The sequence below is a fragment of the Triticum aestivum genome, chromosome 6D, assembly GCF_018294505.1.
Source record: "Triticum aestivum cultivar Chinese Spring chromosome 6D, IWGSC CS RefSeq v2.1, whole genome shotgun sequence".
NCBI classification, from domain to species: domain Eukaryota; kingdom Viridiplantae; phylum Streptophyta; class Magnoliopsida; order Poales; family Poaceae; genus Triticum; species Triticum aestivum.
In genome coordinates, this window is record NC_057811.1 from 279943637 (window position 1) to 279964158 (window position 20522).

Sequence of the window (20522 nt, forward strand, 5' to 3'; positions counted from 1 at the left end):
TTTACGCCTCGCGGCGGGCCAAACCTGGGTAAAAACCACCCGTGTGATCTCTGCCGTGCTGTGCTACGCCCTCCGCTCTTTGTGCAATGTGTTCATGCCCCCTGCCGAACCACAAGGGGCTGATGGCCCCATAGGTGACCGTGTTTTTCCATGACAATCGGTATTTGTGAGGATGTGCCTGTTGTAGTTGCAAACATTACTATCTTAACGGATTTTGTTATTCTTGATATTCCCGAGGATGAAAATATGTCGATCATCCTTGGTAGACAATTTTTGAATACTGCAAGGGTTGTTATTGATTGCAACCAGGGCAATGTCACTTTTCATGTTAATGGTAATGAGCATATGGTACACTTTCTGAAGAAACAACCTCAAGTTAATAGCATCAATTTTATTGGAAAAATTTCAACTATTGCTATTGGAGGTTTTGAATTCCCTATTCCCACTATCAAAAAGAAATATGATATTCTTATCGTTGGGGACATGCATATCCCCGTTGAGGTAACCTATTGTTATACGAAGATTCTCCGGTTTCATGTCATTCGGAAGAAGTTTGTTAATAAGACTTGATCAACCTTGTTAATGAATTCCTTTTGATGAGCATGAGATGGATCAATTTAGTAAACACAACTTTCTGTACCCACTTTTTACTTTCTGTTATTTAGATTAAATAAAGCAAAATACTATTATTTTTCTGTTTTCTGAAATATCCGTGCAATAAAAAATGACCAGAAAATAAAAGTTCTCCAAATGCCCTGAAAATTTAGTATGAATTTTTCTATAATATTTAAGAATTTTTCGCACTGAAAACACCTCTGGGGGTGCACCAGTGGCCCACAAGCCCACAGGGCGCACCTATAGGGCTTGTGGGCCCCCTCACTTATGCCAGCACCCATCCACTTCGTCTTCCTCCAGAAAAAATCCCACCATTGCTCAAACCTGTGGTCTTGCTCATTTTGCTGCCATTTTCGATCTCCTTGCTTGGAACTCCCTTTCCGAAACTGTTTCGGGGGGTTGTTCACTCCTCCAATAGTCCAATTAGTTTTTGTTCTAGTGCTTTATATATTGAAAATATTTGATGTTGTGGTGACCTTGTTCTTGAGCTTGCATGTCAAATTTGTATGGTCCAAAGTAGTTTTGTTGCATGATATAGCCTCTAGACACTTGTGGGAGTAGTTGCTATCAATCTTATTGACTTTGGTTCACTTTCATTTTGAGTCACTAAAAATTTCAGAATTTTTTTCAGAGGGAGAAAATGTTTAGGAAAATATACCAAGGTGGTTCCTCAAAGAAGAAAGCCACAAGGCTCGCGATACGTGAGCTAGACCTTGAACCACTGAGGGAAGCTCTAGTGCGGCCTTGTGAATGGTCGTCAGATCATTTCATGACTCATGCAGGTTTTAAGGAGGAATTTGATGCGTACGTACAAAACGCTGGCCTTGAGGACTTCGTGTGAGATAAGTGCCGGCAATACTATCACCTCACTGATTCCTTTGTGCGGAGATTTGAGTTTACATCCAAGCGCAATACACATTCTGTTTTATTTGATCTATATCATAAATCATTTCGAATGGACCTTGAAGATTTTAATGAAGTATGTAAAATCTTACAATGGGGTTCATAGTGAACCTCGTAAATCTGATTGCATTGATTTCCTTGCTAGCCTCACTATGGGAGAAACCAGATATGTCACACAAGGTACTATAGGGAGCATTCACTTTCCTGATATACATTATTTTGCTCTCTTTATAGGTAGATGCATTAATGGTAAACGTGATCATAGCCACCTTTGTGCATTAGATCTTAGTGTCCTCAAGAGTGCGGTAATGGGTGATAAACAATATAACTTGGGGGCTATTGTTGCAAGGCGGTTACATAATAATGCTTTAGATGGAGATTTCTTTGGTGGGATTTATACCACCCGTTTTGCTAATTATCTCGGGGTACCCATAAGAGAAAATCACATTGAGTTAACACCTTCTTACCTTGATTATGATGTTGTGGTACGTTATCAGTTTCTTGAGAAGAGCGAACAACCCCTCCAGTACCCAGGAGAGGGTTATTTTGAGCCGTGGCCCTAGACCAACTTAGGCCAAAAGCCTAAGCTTGGGGGAGTACGTATTTCTCGCCGACATTACATTCATGTTCACACACTCATTCCAGTTGTCGGTGTTCATCCTTTTTCATTGTATTATCCATGTTAGTTTATTTTTCTCGCTTTCTTCTTGTGTGTTTGAAAAACTTCGAGAAAATAAAAAAATAGTTCCCACTTCTTTTTAGTTTTTCTTTCTAAGTTAATTTAGTAGTACTATTAAAAGAAAACCAAAAAACATTTCTCGTTCTTTTTTTGCTTGTTGGGAGCTTTCCCGTGTAAATAGTTTTTCTCATTCTTGTTTTGCTTTCTTCAGGAAAACAAAAACTCCAAAAATATTTCAGTGTGTTTCTTTTAAATTCTTTTCTTTTTCTTTGGGACGAAAGGAGAAGACCACGATGAAAATGTTGAGTGGCTCTCATATGCATTATTGTTGATCTAACAAAGAGCCCATATTACCTTGTCTTCTCTTTTGAATAAATGTTTGCAGATTCCAGCTTAGTCCAATGCACGTGCACTCTTATTATTATTCACACCATTCGGTTGTGCAAGTGAAAGGCAATAATGACGATATTTGATGAAGTGATTGAGATAAGGAAAAGTTGGTACGAACTCGACCTATTTTGTTTTTGTAAATATGATTAGCTCATCGTTCTTGATCCAACCCATTATGAATGATACATGTTTGCAATGACAATTGGAGATTATAGTTACTCATGTCATGCTTAATTAGCTAGGAGTTGATAATGGTTTATCTTGAGTGCCAACATGCTTTCAAAATGATTATGATGTAGTATGATAGGATGGTATCCTCCCTTGAATGATTTAAGTGGCTCGACTTGGCACATGTTCACGCGTGTAGTTGAATCAAAAACAACATAGCCTCCATGATATTTATGTTCACGGTGATTTATATCCTACTCATGCTTGCACTCAATATTGGTTAACCTCAATGCATGTTTATGATTGTTGTCGCTCTCTTGTTGGTCGCTCTCTAGTTGGTCGCTCCTCAATCTTTTGCTAGCCTTCACTTGTACTAAGCGGGAATACTACTTGTGCATCCACTTCCATAAACCCAAAAAAAATTCATATGAGTCCACCATACCTACCTATATGCGGTATTTAGCTGCCGTTCCAAGTAAATTTGCATGTGCCAAACTCTAAACCTTCAAATAATAATCTGTTTTGTATGCCTGAATCTAGCGACTGGGGGCTGTCAGTACCTTACATGCTAGGTGGGTTATTCTCACGATGAGTGTTTATTCACTTGTCATTCACGAGAAAGTGGCTGGTAATCGGGATGCCCAGTCCATGCTCAAAATCAAATCAAAATATAATAATAAAACAAAACTCCCCAGGACTGTTGTTGGTATGGACAGTACCCATGGATTCGGCTAGCCGTGGAGTGTGATTGTTGGTGGAGGGGGAGTAAAAACTTTACCATTCTGTTTGGGAACCGCCTATAATGTATCTAGCATGGAAGATAGTGAGATCTCTTGGTTGTTATGTTGACAATGAAAGCATACCGCTCAAAATTATATTCATCTCTGTTTTAAAAGCTCCGAGCTCTAGCACCTATGCAAATCCCTTCTTCCCTCTGCGAGTCATCATCGTCTTATAAAAAGCACCAGTTGGAGAGCACCACTATCGTTTGTATGCTTTGTTTTTAATTGATGTTGAGTATGAGTGTGACTGGATCTCTTTTGCCATGAACTATAATGTCTAGTTAGTCCTTGATCTTCAGGGGTGCTCTGCATTTATGTTTTGGGGTCTCAGAAATAGCTAGCGAGATACCATTTTGTCATATTATATCCCAATTGTTTTGAAAAAGTGTTGTCATCCGAGATTTTTTTATTATTTAGCGCTAGTTGATTATACTATTGATATGACTAAATGTGAGACCTAAATGTTATTGTGAACTAGATGATACCCCACGTGTTGCTGCGGGAATTTGTAGCATCGTATAGGAGAAGGATTTATTAAGTGAGTAAATAGTAAAGCGTGAAAAAATTCCTTCAAAAAATTATGGGACAATTCAAAATTTTCATTGATAAAGAAGGTTAGCTTGTCGGTTTCATAAAGTTTCCATAGTACGGAAGTAGCAAACTTTTTGTCAGATTGTCAATGAAGATTGAACCAATGAATGATGATGCATATGAAAAATTCTAGTTGAATATGCTGGAATAGACAGACCTATATGAAGATTAAAAAAGTCAATTAGCTACTTTTAGTTGAACACGCTGAAAGAGATAGCCTTATATGGAGAACAAAAGGGTTATCTAAGGTGACTGAGTGAAATTCTGAAGACGTACTTTTGACATAACTGAAATTGCGTCACATCGACTAACCTCGTCCATTCTTATGTGACAAATACAATGGTTCTTTTCAGGGAAATACATAATAGTTCCTCGAATAGGGACTACTAAATATTGAATTGGTTCGAACCACCATAACTAAGAAAAACACATGTTAAATGTTGCAGATCTTCACAAACTGAGGAAAAAAATCGACTGAAAAATACCAGTTATTGACTTCTTGTGTAATCTCTACTTGGATCGTGAACCATATACTACATCCTAAGATCAATTTAGGCGGACTCAATATTTCCTAGGCATAAAGACCAATCATGGTATAGAAATATATTGATTCTACATAATAATACATCAGTTTGCGATAGCCCCATCGGACATAATCCATTAAAAATGCGGTAGCACATACGCGATACTTTCATTCAACTATGTTTGTTGGTGATTCCAGTGTATAAAAAATCCAATCTCATCATAAGAATTCATATGACCGAACAAAAGGAAATCAATGATATGCTCCAGCACCATATGACATGAAAGCATCAGTCAAAAATGTGGAGAACATGCTAGGAAATTTATTTGGATCCATCTGTAGCAATGGACTTCCTCCAAATGACACATGACGAAGAGTAAAATTTCACGAAAATCTAGTTATGTAGATCTACCAACCTGACTGAGAAAATGGAGATGGCAGATCAAGATGAGCGACATGACTGGCTCGAGTATCATTCATTGTCTATATTTGAGTTAGATGAGCATATGCGTTCGCCATCCTATAATTTGTTGCAACAAAAAAATCAAGTGTTCTTCATTGTCGTATCCAATTGGTTGCAGATTGAAAGACACATATCACTTCTTCCAATTAAATCCAAACACCATGAATCTGGTACATCAATAAATTGAATGGGTAGGTGGCAAGAGTCAACGGATTGGGGATTAATAAGAATCCCAAATTATGCAACATGGTTGAACAGCTAATAAAGATGAAGGTGTATCTGTAGAGTGATTCGGATCTACGGATCAGGAGGCCGCATGGTGGCGCCGTAGCAGCGGCGAAGGCTCCAGTTTTGTCCGCCCAACACACCTGGTGCCTGAAGGAGAAGGGGATGAGCCATGGTAGAGGCTTGAACTTACGTTGAGGAAGATGTACCATAGAGTTTTTAAGATTCCCAAGCAGGCGTCCTGTAGGTGCGGTGGTGGCAGCCAGGTCTCCAATTTATCCCATCTAGCACATGTGCTACTGGACAGAGATGAGCATCGATGAAGGAGGCTTCAACTTGTTTTGACTTCCAAGAGGAAAAAATATCAAATCTGAATAAGGAGTTTGGACACCCAGCTAAAATAGTACTGATGCAAATAGAGAAGATCGGGAGCGAGAAGAAAATCCACGAGATTCGTATAGAAAATAGAATTGGAGACGGTGGATGAATTAAACTTGTGTACCGCGGCCTGATAGGATTGCTTGCCGCCGCTGCCGACTTCTTTTGCCCCAGATTGTTCGTGGTTGTCTGTGCGAGGAGGGGCCGTAGCAGGGCAACGCCTGAGCATAGGCTTCCTAAGTTGCGCGGGATGGCCGCATCAGGCGCGTCCGGAGCCTCCGGCGTGAAAGGCCCGGAGCAGAGCGTCCGACTGGAATCGGGGCCCCGACGGCAACGGCTGCATCTAGTGCATCCGAGGACGCCATCGTGAGGAAGGATCAGAATAGAGCAGCGCGTCCGAGGCCGTCGGCGGAAGGAGGGCCCGGAGCAGAACAACAGCGCGCATAGAGACTAGTTTTGCTGCACGGGGATGGTTGATGGGGATCCAACGCGAGCGCCATGGGTAAGGCCAACTCCACAGCACGACCCCAAACGGACGCCCGGTTTGGCTGGATTTTGTTCATTTGAGGCGGCAATGGGTTCGTCTATGTCCACCTCTGTCTGTTGGGTCGTGGATGCGTTCAGCACGTGGCCGCACCCCAAATCATGTCCGTGTTGGACGTGATAAAAAAAGAAAAACTAAAATAAAATGACTTAAAAAGTAAATAAACGCAGTTAAAAAAATTAAAACATAAGTTAAGGGGTCATGGCCACAAAACGGCCCAATTTCACGGTTCACTTAACGGCCCAGTGCCATAATTAACATAAAAACAAAAAAAGGCCGCCCGCGCGCTCCTGCCGCGCCCGTCGATGCCGTGGCCGTCGCCGTCTTCAGTGGCCACCGGTGTCGTCGTCGTCGCTGACGAGATCGACGTAGTCCGACAGCGTCCAGAGGTGGGTCGGCGGTCCGTGGTGCACGGGAGCGGCGAGCTGGAAGGTGGCAGGTGCCTGCACCACCTCCTCCCGTGGCGAGGCGTCCCGCTCCGGTGACCGCGGCGGTGTGGGGCACTAGTTCACGCCCCCCACGGCGTCGGCCATCTGCTCTGCCGTGCACGGCCAGGTCCACCCCTGGACCACCAGGCCCGGGTGGAACGCGGCCACCGGCGGCTCCTCCATCACCTTCTCCTTCGCCACCATCTCCAGCTCGGGGATGGCGACGTCGCCGGCCGCGGAGAGGGCCGTCATCTCCTCGAGGCCCTCCCATTGGCGCTCATCATGCGTGCGCATGGAGTCCTCCATGACACGCGCCATGAGACATGCCTCTCCTCCGCTATCATGCGAGGAGGTGGAGGTGGTGACGGAGACGGGGAAGGCGACGGCGTTGGCGTGAGGCCGCGCACCCGCGTACGCTCGCGCACCTCCTGACGTGGCCTTCGCGGCCCCGACACCGTGCCGACGAAGTAGGACGCGCGTCGCACGTCGTGCTTGTCCTGGAGCCACGTGTCCCAGAGCACGGAGTCGGGGGCGTACCTCTCGTCGTAGTAGAGGTCGTCGGGGAGGAGGCGGTGGTGGCGCTCGATCTCATCACGGCGCGCATGGCCGCTCATCAGCACCGGCGGGATCGGGACCTGGTCGACGGAGAGGTGCCAATTGTTGGGGAGGTGGACGTCGCTCCACGGGACCGACGTCCTCGTCTCTCAGTAGGGCCGGCATACGTCGGCGTTGACGTACTACTGGTCGCGCTCGTCAGCGGCCCTAGGGGCGATGGTGAAGGGGGCAGGCGAGGGGGCCCGACGGGAGGTGCGCGGCGGTGATGCGGGCTCCTCCTTCACGGAGCCGCGGCGGCGTCCCGAGGAGGAGCCGGCCTCGCGGTCGTGCTTCCCCTTGCGGCCGTAGTTCCATAGCCCCATGGCTGCGGCCGACCGGCGAGGTCGAGGACGGGGAGCGACTAGGGTTTGGGGAGTGTCAGGTTTCGAGGGGGCAGAGAGGGACCGGAGTGGGAAGTGTGGACGACGACTGGTCCATGGCTTCCCATTTAAGAAGGACGGCGACCGTTCGCTGGGCGGATGATAGGTGGGGCCACCCGCACGTGCGCATTGATGTTGGCGGGTGGGATGTAGGTGGCCGCCTGCCACGCGGCCCCAACGCGAACGTTTGACGCGTCTGTTCGCTGTCCGCCGCAACCCAAACCCGGCGCATGTTTGGGCTCGAAATGGGTCAGCCCGGACACAAAACGGACCAGATGGGTCCAGGCCGTCGCACGCTGGGCCGCCTCGTTTGTCCCTTTTACCCCAAACGGACGGGGCCGGACGAGATGGGGTGGCGCGGTGGAGTTGGCCTAAGAGCTCGAACGTGCTTACAATCAGGAAGGGCCTCAGTGCGGTGTGGTAGGTAGTGCCTTGGTGCGAAGTACCATGTATAGTGCGAAGGTATTGGAGGGACGGGGAGGATGGAAAACAGAGGGCACTACTGCAAGATGCTGCTAACGCGACACTATGATCAGAGACCCTTCGAGGAAACTGTGTGCGATGCAATAATCGCAAACGGTGGTGTAAAAAAACCGTCAAAAAAGGCGCAAAACGTTTGCGATGACGGATGCATCAAACACGATTCAGATTTTAGTTGCGTGTGCGATTCAGGGCATACAATTCAGTTCAATTAACCGTTTTCGATGAGTAGGAACAAAAGAAATGGGCAACCAGATGAAGGTGTGTGCAATGTACATCATACGGTTCACTCGGATGAACTGTTTGTGATTAGGCAACACAAAAGAAACGGTCAGTCAGATCAAGGTGTGTGCGATTTACATCATACAGTTCACTCAGATGAACTGTTTGTGATTAGGCAACACAAAAGAAATGGTCCGCCAGATCAAGGTGTGTGCGATGTACGACATGCGGTTCACCCGGATGAACTGTTTGCGTTGAGACAAGAGAACATAAACGGTTCAATATAACGAATACCATAAATATTGCAAGGTTCAAATTCAAAGATTACAATGCCCAAATTCAAACATTGCAAGCTATGTCATTTCTGAAAAGGGACCAGGCGCTGACAAGTCATGTATGGGTTTGACACAATGATTTCCAATTGCTTTGCCATATGTTCTTCCCATATGAACTTTGGCATTTTTGGAGGCACTTCATTCAACAGTACCAGCCGGCTCTGCTGATCATACCATTGATCTTTCCTAATTAAATGCGTGTTCAACCTCAGTACACTCAGCACCTTTGCTCTGGCAAGAAAGAACCTGGCGAGTGTAATCTCCGGTGGGGTCCCTCGGTAGGAGTTCAAAGTAATATCTGAGAGATGCAGATCTAGGCATTCGATGTGATTGTCGTTATAAACATCATCCACCGGGCCTAATATGCAAAGGAAAAGAAGGGAACGTGTTAGTGCCTACATGCAGTTTTGAACACTGCTACACGCCCATTTGGTTTGCAGGATTGGTAAAATGCACCAACGTGCCATCTTCGATCAGGCATGATTAACATGGGCATTTGATTACAATCTAGAAACATGTAGCCTTCTTCACAAGAGGTTGGATTGGATGAAAAATTCCCTAAGAAAACTAGTACAGATGAATCCAAAGGAGAAATTCTTATGAACGATTGTAACCATATGAATGAAGCAACCAATATGGGGTGGGTGTGTGTGTCCTAAAATCCTCCAAATTTCCTTCAGAAATAGTAGTACATTGTCATTGTGAACTTGGGAAAAGGTGCAAAAAATTGAACTCCCTTATGGTTAACATTTAACAGGAAAGGAACATCACCTCGATATACAGCTTCTTCAGGCACGGAAAGCATCTCAGGCAACTGAAAACTTGGTCCAGGTTAGGGACGACAGATTCTAGTGCCAAGACCTTCACTGTGCCCAGAGTCTGGGTGGAGCTTCGCTGGATGACAGACGAGCATACATCTTCAAAACTAGTTATAACGTTGATATCAAGAAGGAGAGGTATATAAGGCGACTGTTGTACCTGAAAGTTGTAGTATTTGACAGACGAGTAGCCCACCACTTTCAATTTCGGCGCAGAAATGACATTGATTCTTGTTGGAACTTGTTGATCAACTACAAGTAATCTCTCAAGTGAAGGTGTGTCCTAGATGACCATATTGTGGTCCACCTTTTGTGATCTCTCGTTGCAGCACCAGCAACACACATAAATAGTGCGGAGAGTCCTGGAGGAGATGTGCAAGGAATCGACCAATTCATCGCCTGAAGACGAAGGAACTCGAGTGCAGTACAGCCGCGGAGCAGGCGCTCCATGTCATCCTTTGGGATGCGGACGGCGACGAGCTCGAGGTGCTTCAGTCGTGGTAGAAAAAGAGCGGGCGCGTCATTAAGGGGGGGATGGCAGTTCATGAACTTGGCGAGGCGTAGCGTGGGCGCGAAGCGGACCGCGGACATTGGCAGCAGGCTCATATGCCCATCATTATAACTTAGCTTCTCGAGCTGATCTATGGCGCGGGATCGAAACCACACGTCAAGCTTGCCTCGCTCCCTGCAATTGGAACGGAACTTGCCCGCGATAAGGCCTTTGATTGGGCCATGGTGACTGCCGAGGATCTGGGAGAACGCATCCAAGCTTTGGCGATAGCCATGGCAGAGCTTGTGGGCGTGGAGGAGGTCGACAGGGGTGCGGAGCCATAGGGTGCGCCACCGCCGGGAAACGGCGGCTGTCCTCGCCCGATTTCTGATTGGGAGGAGGGATATGATGACTATCAACATATCATCGGGGAGGTTGTTGATGAAGTCTAGGCCTGCTTGAGTCGCTTGTGGTTCTTTCTCGACCCGCCTCAGCTTGTTGGCAGCCTCGTTCTCCACCTCGTCGGCGGGGACGGGAACCTCTGTCTCCATATTCACGTCGTGCATTGGTGCTTCAGCAGCCCCGGCGTCGCCACTCCCTCCGATGGGGCGCTTTAGCGGCATCCTCATACACTGACGGCTTTGAGGATTCAGAGCGGCGTCGAGGATGCGGGCGGAGAGAGAGGAATTGTGTGTGTGGCGAGGATGGGGGGTGCGGCCGCTCCGCGGCACCATTAATATAGACCAGTGGGAGCGAGGCGGGCGGCAGTCCAAGGCTGTCTCGCTTCCCGGTGAGAACGAGTGCTTAATCTCTAGTATGAATGAAATATATGCTTAATTACTGAATTTTAGTTGCAAAAAATAGATGGTGATATTGATTTTTAGCTGCATATTTTGACAAATCGCAGTGTCTCTTGGCTTACCGCCGAAGTCTGGCTTTAATTTGCATACCGTAATCTGAACCGTTTGTGTTGAAGAGATGCACCGATCCTGCGTTGAACAGCTTGTACGCTTCCCGGTGAGCCTGCACACCGGACTGCGGTCGCACGCCTCCCGTTCAGTCAAGCAGCTGTCCACACGGCACCTCCTATAGCCATCAAAACCAAGACACGTGGCGTCACGTGAATGGTTAACCGAACGCACATGGTTTGAATTATACAAACGTTTGAGATATTAATGTGGTAGCTATTTTTTTTTCAAAATGCCTTTGTTGGCTGTCATTATTCGAGTGCGCCTTCTCTTAAAATGGACACGAAAAATACCACAGCATGTCGGGTGCCCTTCCATGATAGCATCCCAAGTTTCATGAATTTCAGACGAGTTTTGGATTTACTAGAATTTAAAAACCATGCATCTCAATGTTTTGCCGGCAATCAACGGTGCCCTAGTGTTTGAAGTTCATTCCCATTTCTTGCATGGGACCTAAGCATGCACCCAAGGACACATATTAGATTTTTCAACCAATTTATATGCACTGGAGCATGCGCATGTAGTTCAAATTTGAATTATGCACATAAATGCATTGAAAACTCAGTTAATGCATAAAAATGTCCAAACGAACCCCGAAAAATCACAAAAATTCACACAACACTCCTGTTATTCTATGTTGACATGAGAAAAAAACTCGAAAGCAATAAGAGGCAATGTATATCGTTTCGTCCCCAAAGGTGGGACGTTCCCTACCGAAAACCATCATGCTTGTTGTGAGAAGCTCCGGTTTGTGAGAAGCATATACCCAAACTTGCCCCAAATGGGACAAAATTTGTACCACGACATGTTGATGCTGCTCCATGATAGCATGCCAAGTTTCATGAATTTCAGACGAGTTTTGGATTTACTAGAATTGAAAAACCAGGCATCTCACTGTTTTGCCGGCAATCAATGGTGCCCTGGTGTTTGAAATTCATTCCCATTTCTTGCGTGGGACCTAAGCATGCACCCAAGGACACAGATTTGATTTTGCAACGAATTTATATGCACTGGAGCATGCACATGTAGTTCAAATTTGAATTATGCACATAAATGCATTGAAAACTCAGTTAATGCATAAAAATGTCCAAACGAACCCCGAAAAATCACAAAAATTCACACAACACTCCTGTCGTTCTATGTTGACACGAGAAAAAACTTGAAAGCAATAAGAGGCAATGGATATCGTTTCATCCCCAAAGGTAGGACATTCCCTACCGAAAACCATCATGCTTGTTGTGAGAAGGTCCAGTTTGTGAGAAGCATATACCCAAACCTGCCCCAAATGGGACAAAATTTGTACCACGGCATGTTGATGCCGCTCCACGATAGCATGCCAAGTTTCATGAATTTCAGACGAGTTTTGGATTTACTAGAATTGAAAAACCAGGCATCTCACTGTTTTGCCGGCAATCAATGGTGCCCTGGTGTTTGAAATTCATTCCCATTTCTTGCATGGGACCTAAGCATGCACCCAAGGACACATATTTGATTTTTCAACGAATTTATATGCACTGGAGCATGCGCATGTAGTTCAAATTTGAATTATGTACATAAATGCATTGAAAACTCAGTTAATGCATAAAATGTCCAAACGAACCCCGAAAAATCACAAAAATTCACACAACACTCCTGTTGTTCTATGTTGACACGAGAAAAAAACTTGAAAGCAATAAGAGGCAATGGATATCGTTTCGTCCCCAAAGGTGGGACGTTCCCTACTGAAACCATCATGCTTGTTGTCACAAGCTCATGTTTGTGAGATGCATATACCCAAACCTGCCCCAAATGGGGCAAAATTTGTACCACGGCATGTTGATGCCGCCCCATGATAGCATGCCAAGTTTCATGAATTTCAAACGAGTTATGGATTTACTAGAATTTAAAAACCAGGCATCTCACTGTTTTGCCGGCAATCAACGGTGCCCTAGTGTTTGAAATTCATTCCCATTTCTTGTGTGGGACCTAAGCATGCACCCAAGGACACGGATTTGATTTTTCAATGAATTTATATGCACTGGAGCATGCACATGTAGTTCAAATTTGAATTATGCACATAAATGCATTGAAAACTCAGTTAATGCATAAAAATGTCCAAACGAACCCCGAAAAATCACAAAAATTCACACAACACTCCTGTTGTTCTATGTTGACACGAGAAAAAACTTGAAAGCAATAAGAGGCAATGGATATCGTTTCATCCCCAAAGGTGGGACGTTCCCTACCGAAAACCATCATGCTTGTTGTGAGAAGGTCCAGTTTGTGAGAAGCATATACCCAAACCTGCCCCAAATGGGACAAAATTTGTACCACGGCATGTTGATGCCGCTCCACGATAGCATGCCAAGTTTCATGAATTTCAGACGAGTTTTGGATTTACTAGAATTTAAAAACCAGGCATCTCACTGTTTTGCCGGCAATCAACGGTGCCATGGTGTTTGAAATTCATTCCCATTTCTTGCGTGGGACCTAAGCATGCACCCAAGGACACATATTTGATTTTTCAACGAATTTATATGCACTGGAGCATGCGCATGTAGTTCAAATTTGAATTATGCACATAAATGCATTGAAAACTCCGTTAATGCGTAAAAATGTCCAAACGAACCCCAAAAAATCACAAAAATTCACACAACACTCCTGTTGTTCTATGTTGACACGAGAAAAAAACTTGAAAGCAATAAGAGGCAATGGATATCATTTCGTCCCCAAAGGTGGGACGACCCCTATCGAAAACTATCATGCTTGTTGTGAGAAGCTCCGGTTTGTGAGAAGCATATACCCAAACCTGCCCGAAATGGGGCAAAATTTGAACCACGGCATGTTGATGCCGCGTGATGATAGCATGCCAAGTTTCATGAATTTCAAACGAGTTATGGATTTACTAGAATTTAAAAACCAGGCATCTCACTGTTTTGCCGGCAATCAACGGTGCCATGATGTTTGAAATTCATTCCCATTTCTTGCGTGGGACCTCAGGATGCACCCAAGGACACATATTTGATTTTTCAACGAATTTATATGCACTAGAGCATGCGCATGTAGTTCAAATTTGAATTATGCACATAAATGCATTGAAAACTCAGTTAATGCATAACAATGTCCGAACGAACCCCGAAAAATCACAAAAATTCACACAACACTCCTGTTGTTCTATGTTGACATGAGAAAAAACTTGAAAGCAATAAGAGGCAATGGATATCGTTTCATCCCCAAAGGTGGGACGTTCCCTACCGAAAACCATCATGCGTGTTGTGAGAAGGTCCAGTTTGTGAGAAGCATATACCCAAACCTGCCCCAAATGGGACAAAATTTGTACCATGGCATGTTGATGCCGCTCCATGATAGCATGCCAAGTTTCATGAATTTCAGACGAGTTTTGGATTTACTAGAATTTAAAAACCAGGCATCTCACTGTTTTGCCGGCAATCAACGGTGCCATGGTGTTTGAAATTCATTCCCATTTCTTGCGTGGGACCTAAGCATGCACCCAAGGACACAGATTTGATTTTTCAATGAGTTTATATGCACTGGAGCATGCGCATGTAGTTCAAATTTGAATTATGCACATAAATGCATTGAAAACTCAGTTAATGCATAAAAATGTCCAAACGAACCCCAAAAAATCACAAAAATTCACACTACACTCCTGTTGTTCTATGTTGACACGAGAAAAAAACTTGAAAGCAATAAGAGGCAATGGATATCGTTTCGTCCCCAAAGGTGGGACGTTCCCTACCGAAAACCATCATGCTTGTTGTGAGAAGCATATACCCAAACCTGCCCCAAATGGGACAAAATTTGTACCATGGCATGTTGATGCCGCTCCATGATAGCATGCCAAGTTTCATGAATTTCAGACGAGTTTTGGATTTACTAGAATTTAAAAACCAGGCATCTCACTGTTTTGCCGGCAATCAATGATGCCATGGTGTTTGAAATTCATTCCCATTTATTGCATGGGACCTCAGGATGCACCCAAGGACAAAGATTTGATTTTTCAATGAATTTATATGCACTGGAGCATGTGCATGTAGTTCAAATTTGAGTTATGCACATAAATGCATTGAAATCTCACTTAATGCATAATAATGTCCAAACGAACCCTGAATAATTCCAATTCTTTTACGATCACTGCAGATAAAAGGTCTAGCAATTTAAACACCGTCCATGGCCGATGTGACCCCATTATGTAATTTAAATCAAGACCAAAAATCAAGTAGATCCCACACAGTTTATTATAACCAACCGTGCGAGATGCAGCACCAAATATCTTCGGATCGTGTCCGAATAAGGGACCGTGTCTGATGACACTTTGCGCACCAGTTTTTTGGCTGAAGCGATTCCAAATTTTCGGCTTCCGCGGAAATATCTACCTCCCCGCCCCCTCCCCCTTACCGAAAGCCACATTTCCCATCTTTCCGCCTTCCTTTCCAAGTTGAAACCTTCACTCCTTGCTTACAGCGCCGTCGCCTCCTCGCCGGCGACCCTCCTTCATGCCGCTTGGCCTCGCCTATCCAGGCAGGTAATCCACACCCAACCCCATCCTCTTCCTCCTTCCACATCCCACATGGCCCGACCCCCGGCGTGAGCGCGACACCTTCCACCCAAATCACTGACCCCTCCACCAAATAAGCACCGGCCTAAGCCATGGTGCACGCAGTATAGCCAGGACCTCAAGGAGTATTCGGCGGCGGAGAAGTAAATCGCGGCCGCACGCGCGTATGAGGTCGCGATGGCTGCCATTCGTGCTGACCCCCAGATCTTGGAGGAGCACCTCGCCGTCGAGGCCACCGTTGACGCCTCGCGCGCCGACGCGGTTGGTGATACGTCTCCAACGTATCTATAATTTTTGATTGTTCCATGCTATTATATTATCCATCTAGGATGTTTTATATGAATTTATATGCTATTTTATATGATTTTTGGGACTAACCTATTAACCTAGAGCCCAGTGCCAGTTTCTGTTTTTTTCCTTGTTTTTGAGTATCGCAGAAAAGGAAAACCAAACGGAGTCCAATTGACCTGAAACTTGACGGAGCTTATTTTTGGACCAGAAGAAGGCCATGGAGTAAAAGAGTTGGGCCAGAAGAGTCCCGAGCTGCCCACGAGGGTGGGAGGCGCGCCCACTCACCCTAGGCGCGCCCCCTACCTCGTGGATAGCTCGGAGACCCCCCTGACTTGTTCCCGACGCCAAAACCTCTTATATATACAGAAACCTCCAGAAAGATATCTAGATCGGGAGTTCCGCCGCCGCAAGCCTCTGTAGCCACCAAAAACCAATCGGGGCCCTGTTCCGGCACCCTGCCGGAGGGGGAATCCATCACCAGTGGCCATCTTCATCATCCCGGCGCTCTTCATGACAAGGAGGGAGTAGTTCACCCTCGGGGCTGAGGGTATGTACCAGTAGCTATGTGTTTGATCTCTCTCTCTCTCTCTCTTGTGTTCTTGATTTGGCACGATCTTGATGTATCGCGAGCTTTGCTATTAAACTTGGATCTAATGATGTTTCTCCCCCTCAACTCTCTTGTAATGGATTGAGTTTTCCCTTTGAAGTTATCTTATCGGATTGAGTCTTTAAGGATTTGAGAACACTTGATGTATGTCTTGCATGTGCTTATCTGTGGTGACAATGGGATATCATGTGATCTACTTGATGTATGTTTTGGTGATCAACTTGCGGGTTTCGTGACTTCGTGAACTTATGCATAGGGGTTGGCACACGTTTTCCTCTTGACTCTTCGGTAGAAACTTTGGGGAACTCTTTGAAGTACTTTGTGTTGGTTTGAATAGATGAATCTGAGATTGTGTGATGCATATCGTATAATCATGCCCACAGATACTTGAGGTGACATTGAGTATCTAGGTGACATTAGGGTTTTGGTTGATTTGTGTCTTAAGGTGTTATTCTAGTACGAACTCTATGATAGATCGAATGGAAAGAATAGCTTCGTGTTATTTTACTACGGACTCTTGAATAGATCGATCAGAAAGGATAACTTTGAGGTGGTTTCGTACCCTACCATAATCTCTTCGTTTGTTCTCCGCTATTAGTGACTTTGGAGTGACTCTTTGTTACATGTTGAGGGATAGTTATATGATCCAATTATGTTATTATTATTGAGAGAACTTGCACTAGTGAAAGTATGAACCCTAGGCCTTGTTTCCTAGCATTGCAATACCGTTTGTGCTCACTTTTATCATTAGTTACCTTGCTGTTTTTATAATTTCAGATTACAAAAACCTATATCTACCATCCATATTGCACTTGTATCACCATCTCTTCGCCGAACTAGTGCACCTATACTATTTACCATTGTATTGGGTGTGTTGGGGACACAAGAGACTCTTTGTTATTTGGTTGCAGGGTTGTCTGAGAGAGACCATCTTCATCCTATGCCTCCCATGGATTGATAAACCTTAGGTCATCCACTTGAGGGAAATTTGCTATTGTCCTACAAACCTCTGCACTTGGAGGCCCAACAACGTCTACAAGAAGAAGGTTGTGTAGTAGACATCAAGCAGTTTCTGGCGCCGTTGCCGGGGAGGTGAGTGCTTGAAGGTATATCTTTAGATCTTGCAATCGAATCTTTTTGTATCTTGTTTTATCACTAGTTTAGTCTATAAAAGAAAACTACAAAAAAATGGAATTGAGGGTGCCTCATATGCTTCATCTTTTTAATATCTTTCATGAAAATAAGGATTCCGATAATTGTGCTCAATTGCTAGAGGAAGAATGCATTAGAATGTTTGGCACTAAATCTTTGAATGATGAGCATGATTGCAATGTTGTTAGTATGAACTCTTTGAATATCCATAGTACTAATGATGATTCACTAGTCATGATGAAAATGTCTCTTATAAGCATGTCAACTTTTGTGGAATACATAGAGCTTGCAAGTACACACCAAATAGGGAAGATAGATTTTGCAAGAGGCATAAGTATTTAGAAACTAAATGGTTGCAAGAGAGGCTAGATGCTTGTGCTGAAAATTTAAAATTTCTTTGCCATCCTTGTGAACTTTGCAATGAACGTGATCATTTAAATCCCCAATGCAAATTGTTTCATGATCGTATTGTGTCCAAAAATTGTGATGACTTGATTTCCCTTGCACATCATAATGAACTTAGTTTTCTTGTGGGTTATGAAGAAATGAAACGTATAACTAAGGATATGCCAAAATCTGTCCTTGATAAAGTTCTTGATTTTGATCTAGAGGAAATTTATATGTATTGTGCGGTGAATTGCATTGAAAATCCTTATATTGTCGATTACATAAAGACAAGAAAACAAATAGAAGATGAAGAGAATACTAATGAAAGGGAAGAGATTTCCCAATATCCTCCTATTCTTTCTTATGATGAATCAGGTAACGAGGAGGAGCTTTCTATTCAACCAATCTCATTAATAAGGAGCTCAAAAAAGAGGGTTAAACCCACACATGATGTGAAGAAGAAAAAGAAAAGACGGAGAAGCAAAGGTAGAAAGGTATCCCTCCCAAATGATATTGCTCCTATTACTCATTGTGATGATGATAATTGCTATACTATTGGTGCTATCCATACTATTAATGATGAGAGTGATTATGCTTATGATATGAAAAGGCCCAAGCTTGGGGATGCTATGTTTGATGAGACTGACCATGTTTGAGAATATATTTGCTACAATTAATGTTTGTACCAAGCTTGGGGATGCTATGTATAATTAAGATGATATTTTTAGCCTACCAAGTTTTGATGAGCAAATTTATTATGGTGATAGCATGCCTCCTACTTATGATGATTATATTGATGAAAGTGGGGTTGGAAGAGTGTCAACTTTAGGAAGTAATGATCCCACTATTTTGGAGGATGTTGAATCTTATTGTGATAAATATGAAAGTGGATTTGGAGAGGTCATGACTTTATTTAGTGATGATTCCACTATCTTGGAAGAGGTTTCAATCGATTATGATGAGAACAAAGTTGCTACTTATGATAATTATTGTGATGATACATATGCTATAAAAAGTAGTGATGATTATATTTATAAAACTTTTCATGATTATGATTACCCTTTTTCTGAACTTTATTCTTTCAATGTGGAAACAATTTATAGTATTCGAGTTTCATATGATACTCCCACTATTCCGAATGAGAAGAAATTTGCTTATGTGGAGAGTAGTAAATTTTCTATGCTTGTAGATCATGAAAAGAATGCTTTATGTGATGGTTATATTGTTGAATTCATTCATGACGCTACTGTAAGTTATTATGAGGGAGGAACATATGCTTGTAGGAATTGCAATAATATCAAGTTTCCTCTTTATGTGCTTAAAGTTTTGAAGTTATGCTTGTTTTGCCTTCCTATGCTAGTTGATTATTGTTCCCATAAGTTTTTTGCTCACAAAATCCCTATGCCTAGGAAGTGGGTTAGAATTAAATGTGCTAGTCATATTGTTCATAATGCTCTCTTTATGTTTCAATTCTTATCTTTTATGTGAGCATCATTGAAATCATCATGCCTAGCTAGGGGCGTTAAACGTTAGCGCTTGTTGGGAGGCAACCCAATTTTATTTTTGTTCCTTGATTTTTGGTTCTGTTTAGTAATACATAATTCATCTAGCTTTTGTTTAGATGTGGTTTTATGTTTTAATTAGTGTTTGTGCCAAGTAGAACCTTTGGGAAGACTTTGGTGAAGTCTTTATGATCTTGCTGTAAAAAACAAAAACTTTAGCGCTCACGAGATTAGCTACAACTTTTTATTGGAGCATGATTTTAGGTTGATTCTTTTTGCAGATGATTAATATAAAAATTCCTCAGGTCCAAAAATTTATTTCAGAATTGTTGGAGTTATATAAGTATTCGAATGATACAGATTACTACAGACTGTCCTGTTTTTGACAGATTCTGTTTTCATTGTGTTGTTTGCTTATTTTCATGAATCTATGAGTAGTATTGGAAGGTATGAACCATAGAGAAGTTGGAATACAGTAGATATTACACCAATATGAATTTATAATGAGTTCACAACAGTACCTAAGTGGTGGTTTTATTTTCTTATACTAACGGAGCTTACGAGTTTTCTGTTGAGTTTTGTGTTGTGAAGTTTTCAAGTTTTGGGTAAAGATTCGATGGACCATGGAATAAGGAGTGGCAAGAGACTAAGCTTGGGGATGCCCAAGGCACCCCAAGGTAATATTCAAGGACAACCAAGAGCCTAAGCTTGGGGATTCCCCGGATGGCATCCCCTCTTCCATCTTCGTTCATCGGTAACTTTACTTGGAGCTATATTTTTATTCACCACATGATATGTGTTTTGCTTGGAGCGTCATTTTATTTTGTTTTGCTTGCTGTTTGAATAAAATTCCAAGATATGAAATTCTTAAATGTTAGAGAGTCTTCACATAGTTACATAATTATTCAACTACTCATTGATCTTCACTTATATCTTTTGGAGTAGTTTGTCATTTGCTCTAGTGCTTCACTTATATCTTTTTAGAGCACGACGGTGGTTATATTTTGAAGAAATAGATGAACTCTCATGCTTCACTTATATTATTTTGA

At 43.4% G+C, this 20522-nt stretch overlaps 1 long non-coding RNA gene across 1 annotated transcript; it reads right to left on the reverse strand.

The window, feature by feature from the left end:
• Positions 1 to 5181: 5181 nt before the first annotated feature.
• Positions 5182 to 6284, reverse strand: LOC123144645 (uncharacterized). The gene is made up of 2 exons (XR_006471790.1): positions 5842 to 6284; positions 5182 to 5684 (listed from the first exon to the last, which is right to left on the reverse strand). It is a non-coding gene; the product is annotated as an uncharacterized lncRNA (long non-coding RNA).
• Between the last annotated feature and the right edge of the window lie 14238 nt (positions 6285 to 20522).